Source organism: Sorghum bicolor, chromosome 1 (genome assembly GCF_000003195.3).
Source record: "Sorghum bicolor cultivar BTx623 chromosome 1, Sorghum_bicolor_NCBIv3, whole genome shotgun sequence".
Classification (NCBI taxonomy): Eukaryota; Viridiplantae; Streptophyta; class Magnoliopsida; order Poales; family Poaceae; genus Sorghum; species Sorghum bicolor.
Genome location: NC_012870.2, coordinates 30,878,903 through 30,886,066, shown reverse-complemented (window position 1 = coordinate 30,886,066; position 7,164 = coordinate 30,878,903). Strand labels below are relative to the sequence as shown.

Here is a 7,164-nt window from a genome sequence, read left to right as displayed (position 1 = left end):
CGGCTCCACTCTTCTCCAGCAATTCTCCCTTCAGACGCTCGACGTCGTCAGAGAGACTACGGGATCGAGCTCGCTCCATCTCGAGGTCTTCGAGGGCCTTCTTCTTTGCGTCCTCGGCGGCACCCCTGGTGACCTCATTGTCCACGAACGCCACTTTCATCTTTTGGAAGGTATCGCGGAGGGAGTCCAGGTCGGTTTGGAGAAGGCCCTTCTCCTTGTCCAGGTCCGCGATGACGCTCTTGTAGGACAGGGCCTCCTCCCGGGCTCTGGACGCGGCCTCCTCGACCGTGAGAGCCCGCTCCCGTAGCTGCATCGCCTCCTCCTCCGCCTTCTTCGAGACCTCTCGGGCCTCGGCCAAAGCAGCCTCCCTCACCTTCTTCTCCTCCTCGAGTGCTATGAGATCATTGTAAGCTTTAAGCAGCTTTTCCTGCGACTCGAGGAGTTGATCCTTGAGAAGGGGAAGCTGCTCCCATCCGCCCCTCGTGGCATGTATGAAGCTGGACTTGATGTGAGAGGTCTCTTTCATATCCTGCGAATCAGGGGTCAGAGGGATTAGAACACAGAAACCAGAAAGCACCACAAAGATTGGAGCTCGAGAAACACTTACAAAATAAGCTGGCCCTAGCCCGTTGTTGATGACGTCCGATAGGAGCCCCACCACGTGTTTCATCCAAAGGCGGAGCTCCTCGACATGCTCCCACTTCTCGACATCCTTCTTGTCGTCGAGGAAGATATTGGGCTCGGACGGGTCGCTGGAAGCTCGGATACGAATCCGATTGGGACACCAGTTCTCCATCTCCCGATCAGCCCGCACCTTGACGCCGCGGAGAAAGTTCTCGACGGTCTCGAGGGAACCCCCGTGGCGCAAGAACAGGTCGGCGAGGCAAGGGAACCGCCCGTCGTCGTCCACCGTCTTCCACGTACCGTCCTTGCTCCCAGACGACCCGATCTCATCCTCCTCAGAGGGAAAGCGGTCCTCCCATGCTCGACGCTCCCGGAGGAACCCTGGGGCGATCCCGTCCATGCCGTAGATTGTCCTCTTGATCTCGGACTCGGGGTCGGTGGGGGTGCGCATCATGCAGGCGAGCGCCACCACTCCGTCCGCTCGCCCCGACTCTGCCCGGATCGCGGCAGGCGCCCCTGGGAGGAGCCACGCTGGGGTGGGAGGTCCGTACACCGGCAAACTTCCCTCTTGATCGCCGGGCTCTTGCGACGCCAGTGGCGCCGGTTCGGCCAAAACTTGAGGCGGGGGCTCGAGTGGCTCGTCCTCTTGGCCCCCCAGCCGCTGTTGCTGCCCCAGCTGCTGCTGCTGCTCCTCCTGCTGATGCTGCAGCTGCTCCTCCGGCTGGGGTCGCTGCTGCTGCTGCTCCAGTGACGGCTGCGTCGCCTCGCGCTCCCGCTCCTCCTCCTCCACCATCTTCCTTTGCGCCTCGAGAGCTCGAAGGCCTGCAGGCCAGGGAGTCCGTCCCGCGACGTTGGGGGTCGATGCTTCTTCCTCCATAGGTCGAGCGCCCCCAGACGCCTCGTTGCCATCAGACGTATCGCTGATGGTGATGGGTTCCCCCTCGACCCCCAATCGAGAGGGCTCGGGGGCTCCCTCTGACGCTCGCGTCTGGGGGGCCGCATCATGAGTCGGCGGCGGCGGAGTAGGCGCGGGACGAGATAAAGCCCTCTCGACGCCGGCTGGAGGTTGGGTGCTGGATGAGCCTACAAAACAAAGGGTAAGGGTCAGACGTTATGATAACCAACGCAAGAATATCGCGACGCCCGGGAATTAACTACGAACCTGGTTCCGTGGGGGCGGCACCCGTTCTGAGCCTCTTGGCCATAGACGGTTGGGCCTGCTCAAGGGTCCGCTTCAGCCTGAGAAAAGGTCGGCATATGAGGAAAGGTGGAAGAATGGGAAGACAAAAACCGCAACATCAAAAAAGGCTTACCCCACGGGGAGAACGGCTCGCCTTCCGCCACCCCGACCAGCGGGCCTCGAGCCACCCAGCGTCGGGGCTCCGGGCCCCTCGAGGGCACGAACCAGCTTAGGTACGTCGGTTCCCGCCTGACGGACGCCGGGACCCGCGCTCTTACGGCCGGCATCTCCTCTCTCAGAGGCAGCGGCGCGACCACGGGTTAGCGGCCCCGATGCCTGGGACCTAGCCGGATCGCTCTCCCTGGGCACCGGGGGAGGGCGCGGTGCGTCTCGTCCCGCCTTGGGCGCGGGAGGGGTGTCGGCCCGGGGACGACGAGATCCGCTCGGACCCTCCTCTGGCGCCTCTGTCCGGGGGGCGTCGGCGTCGCCTCGAGGCGGGCCCTCGAGAATCCGATCGAGGCGCGACGCCATCCCCTCGGAGTCGTCGCTGTCCTCGTCGTCATCGTCGTCATCATTGGGGGATTCTTCCTCAGGCTCCCCCCTCTGCCTGGATTTGGCTCGACGCGCCTCTAATGCTTGGCGTTCGAGGTTCTTCTTCTTCTCCCCCTTCTTTGCGGAGTCCTTGGCAGACTTCAGCTTTTCGGCGGATTGGCGCCGTTTGTCGCGATCGACCTCGTCCTCCTTTACCGGAGGCCTCGAGGACCGGACATCAACCCGACCCTGCCAAAACTAAGGTAGACTCAGAAAAAAGAGAGGGGAGAAAGGAAACCTAGAATCGGGAATGCGCGTAAGAAGAAAGCGTACCAGATCGATCGAGCCTGCGTCAGGTCTCATGGGGAAGCCGTTGACATGCTCCGGCTGAAAATCACCGGCAATTGCGGCCCTGACTCGGGCCGCGACTTCGTCGTCCGCCGGAGGCTCGTTGGACATCCGACATGCCTCGAGGTCCCGAGATGAGACGCCAGGGCCCATCTCGTCCATCCTCAACGGTCGTGACATCAGAGGGAGAACTCTCCGATGATGGACGGCCGAGAGGACGAGGGCGGCGGTCAAACCTTCCTGGCGAAGCTTCTTCAGGGCGTCGAGGAGAGGGTCGAGCCGAGACTGATGAGCTTGGACGACACCGTACGTCCAGTCCGCTGGACGCTCCAAGATCAGACGGCCCGAGTAGGAAGGTAGGAGGTTGTCGTCGTTCCGCAGGTAGAACCATTGGGAGTCCCAGCCGGCGTGGTTGGTCGACAACCCTACCGGGATGTACTCCCGCGGCCGGTCCGTCTTCCCCGTCTTCTGCACCAGATTGAGGCAACCCGCCCGCACGGGCTTCCTTACGCCCGTGGTTCCGGTGGAGGCGTGAAACAGCTCGCCCCTGTAGAGGTGGAGCCACAGCTCCCAGTGCGGCATCATCCCTAGGAAGCCCTCACACACGGCGGCGAAGACCGCCGCTACGGTGATGGCGTTCGGAGAGAAGTGCTGGAGCTCCACCCCATAATGGAAGCAGAGGGCCCGCATGAAGCGGCTTGGAGGCGCGCCCAGACCGTGGCGGTGAAACTTGGCGAACGACACCACGTAGCCCTCGGGCGGCTGAGGCGCCCTGTGACTCGCCGGCGGCGCGATCCACTCTGGCGACGACAGCGAGGTGCGGCGGCGCAGCAGTCCCTCCTTCTCGAGCTCTAACAGCCGGCGCTCCGTCATCGACGACGGGCGCCAGTCGTCGGCGGCGACGAGTCTTACAGGCATCTCGGCTAAAGGGACGGTGGGTTCGCTACGGCTCGAGGGGGCGTGTGCGCGTGAGATGACGAGAAAGCAAAGGCAGCGAAGGAACAAGAGCCAGAAGGCGGAAGGGAGAGGAACGGCGGTGACGCGACGACGTATTTATAGGCAGCTGTCCGCCAACGGACAGATCCGAGAAGTAAGGTAACTCCCCCCATAAATGCGCCGCCTGACAGCCCTCTCTCTCTCCTCACAGGCCGGACTCTCCGAATTCCTCGCCGATACGGTGTCGTAACGTCATCCGCCTAAAAAGGCGCGCCCAACGGGCAGAAAGGCGAACCGCCACGGCCGTTTCCTTCCCTCGTAAGCTAAGGGACATAACCACAAAAGTCTCGAGAGGTCGATGGCTGGCCCGCCGAAAGGGTTCGACAGCCGATCTCGAGCGCCAGAGTCAGGGATCCCCAGCGAGCGGTCGAAGATCGAGGCCCGCCTCGAGGACTCGCTGGCGATGTTCAAGGTAGGGTCGAGACAGTCGAGAGGAATCCCCCCGAAGGGAGGCATCGAGCCGCTGGACTCTATCGAATGAGACCGGTATCCCCGACCACGTCGACCCTGCTTTATGAGGACGCCTCCGGGCTACAGCTGACCCCCTCGAAAGGGGCACAGGTTCTCACTTGGACTACCCGCTAGGAACTCAATTTGGGGTGGAAGACGCTCGCTCTATCGAGAGTACGTCGAAACCCCCGGGCAAAAAACGAGTCAGTCAGAACCTTCCACCACTGGTGTCGAAAGCGTTTTCTGCGAATTGGACAACATAACCCTCGAAGGAGTCAAAAACTCCTCCGAGGGCTCGGGGGCTACTGTCGAGGGTATCGGTAAGGGGTACCCTCAGCGATGCGCATTATGAGATTGCCCGTACGAAGGTCGAGACCCTCAATTCGACGCTCTAATCTTACGTATGCGCCGCCATCGACGGTCGCAGCCTCGAAGACAGAAATAGCGTCGAGCGAATCGGTCAGGGCTCGAGCGACGACTGCCGTCGAAAACGGAAGCGGGCTCGAGCGAACCGAGAGGCGTCGGGCGCAAGGACACTGTCCGCCGCCTGACGCGCGCACGCGGGCCGGAGCATTAAATGCACCTGACGCTTCCCCACCTAACACACGGGTCACGGAAGGCGTGATAGGGAACAAGCTTCTGTCCCATCGTTCTTTTTGCAGCCTTCCCACCGAACGACCCAGGGCGTGTCAGGACGCAGGAAACAAGGTGGAACGTCTAATCGGGACCCCCTCGAGACACCCAAGGTCAGCGCTCCAGATACCAGCATATTACACGGCGTCCGACCCTCGACCGAACAGGATCCCTTCCTAGGGACAAGTTGGGCGTCGACTAACAACACCACAGCTACCCCGCCGGATCCGCCACCGTACCGTACAAGCATGCGACCTCAGAACCAGCACAAGGCGGCTGGCAGGGCAGAACGCAGGAGCACGCGTAATCATCACCGGGCTATCAAGATGGGACGGCTCGAGGCCATGCCGTATGGAAGCCTCGAGTAGGTCAGCGCTCCATGCGGCTATCGATCCCTACTCTAACATCTACGTATGTACCCTGTGTCTCTCCTTGGAGCTATAAAAGGAGAGACTCAGGAATAGAAGAGGGGGACATCACAACACAAGACACACACACACTCACATAGTAGAGCTACACACTTCATACCACGCTTGTATTCGCCCCTGTACAAGCACTTAGGTGCAAGATAATACAAACTCTCTCCCCCCCGCTGGACGTAGGGCCTTCTCTTGCCCGAACCAGGATAAATCTCTGTGTCTTCTTGCATCACCATCCGGAAAAGGAAGCACGCATACAAATTTACTCGTTGGTGTGACCCCCCGGGGGAAAAACACCGACATATTTCATGGCAGATTAGCTAAGCCCAATGACAGCACAACGAGACCTGCGGCTAGTCTCCTTATCTAGTGCATTCAAGCTTGTTCCTTTTTTTCTCGCCATGTCGCACGCATGCAGAGGCTCCTTCCTTTCCTCATGTGTGTCTAAACGATTCATAACGAATTGAATTTTATACTAAAAACACATGGATCACATAAAAAGATAACACGGAGCCACACAACGTCGTCAGAAACGGGGACAACAATCAGCTACACTGACGCTGCTGCTCTACCTGCACTACACCAACTCACCACAGCCACACCTCACCATTGCATCACCATCCTAGCTACCCCGAGCCCATGGTGAGCCCCACGCCTGCCTCGCTCACTGGTATACGCTCGCCATGGCCGTCATCATGGTCTCTCCACCTGAGAGGCCCAAGGCCTGCCTTTTTTTTGTCACGGTATACAGCACACACACATGCGCTCGCACGAGCTCAAGCATGGCCTTGTCAAGCCCACAACGCTCGAGGACGCTAGTGCTAGTGAATGACCCAAACACTTGCCATTGCCGGAGCACCACAACGACAATATCCGTTCTGGCCATCACAAGCCGGTAGAGACTCTAAACCCCATGGCGAGCTCTGCATCGCCGAAGAACATGGCTGCACATAGCCGTACCCGAATAAGATCCCTAGGTTGCCTAATCGTGTTCACAACGCCCGCACAGCTGTGTGCCATGCCGCCACCATGCTGGTGATGTTTCGATTAATCACAGCCACCTCGTATGACAAGGAGGGGACGTCGATGTCCGCCGTGACCCCGCGCACCTCTTGCCGCGTAGATGGTTGGCTCTAGAACCTAGCCTAGCCCCACCATCATCGCTCAGCAGTCAGTCAGCACATATTCAACCAAGAGCCCTCACTTCGAAGCTTATAAACCACCTAAACAATAGACACTATCTCCCTAAAAAAATCAAAAATGCTATAGGAGACACATGTGTTTGGTTGGTTGTTAGCACACGAATTTTGTGGCCGTTCGATGGGCATCGTGTGCCTCCTTTGCTTCTGTTTGTTTGTTTCTCTGAATTGTAGGGCCCACTACAAACGTTACTGCTTGAAATTGGGAATCACGCCTATCCGTTTCTGGCTGTCCTGTTTCTGGATTCCTCTTGTTGTCTTCGTCGCTGCGACTCCAGATCCCCCTCGTCTTCTTCGTCGCTGCGACTCTCTCTGGTCAGATATGTGGCGATTGTGTTTGAGGTTTCGCTGGATCCGAATTTCGCTGGGCCGCCATCGATTTTGCTACCGGTGAGTCATGCTCCCGTGTCCGTTGCGCCGCTGCCGCCGCCGACCACCGCGGTGAGGTGCTGCAGCCAGCCCACCCGCTCAAGTCCCCGCTGCTCGCCTCTGCCTCCCAGTTTCCTGTACCCCCATCCCCTCCACGGCTTCAATCTGCTGTGTACGCCTGCTCAGATTTGTCCATGGCGGCATCGCGGCAAGGTGAGGGCAGGCACCTTTGCTGAAGCCCGGTCCGGCAGTTTGCGCTAGCCGTCCGTGTCCCCCCACCTGTTTGTTGTCCGGTCTCCCATTCCCCTCGATCTGTCCCTTCATCTGCTCGTCGTCCTCCTCTTCCGTAATCCATAGCGACAAAGAGCAAGGAACCACCACCGGATCTGAGTTTTTGTTGCCATTGTCGTGCTTT

The 7,164-nt window shown here is 59.6% G+C and overlaps 1 protein-coding gene across 17 annotated transcripts in view; it reads left to right on the top strand.

Annotated features, from left to right (window-relative positions):
• LOC8059642 (GDSL esterase/lipase At1g28600) overlaps positions 6,579-7,164 on the top strand; it is a 55,507-nt gene continuing 54,921 nt past the window's right edge. For all 17 annotated transcript variants that reach the window (XR_002455404.1, XR_002455409.1, XR_002455402.1 and 14 more), the window contains exon 1: positions 6,579-6,770. The gene's annotated coding sequence lies outside the window, so the exon portion shown is untranslated. The remainder of the gene's footprint in view (positions 6,771-7,164) is intronic.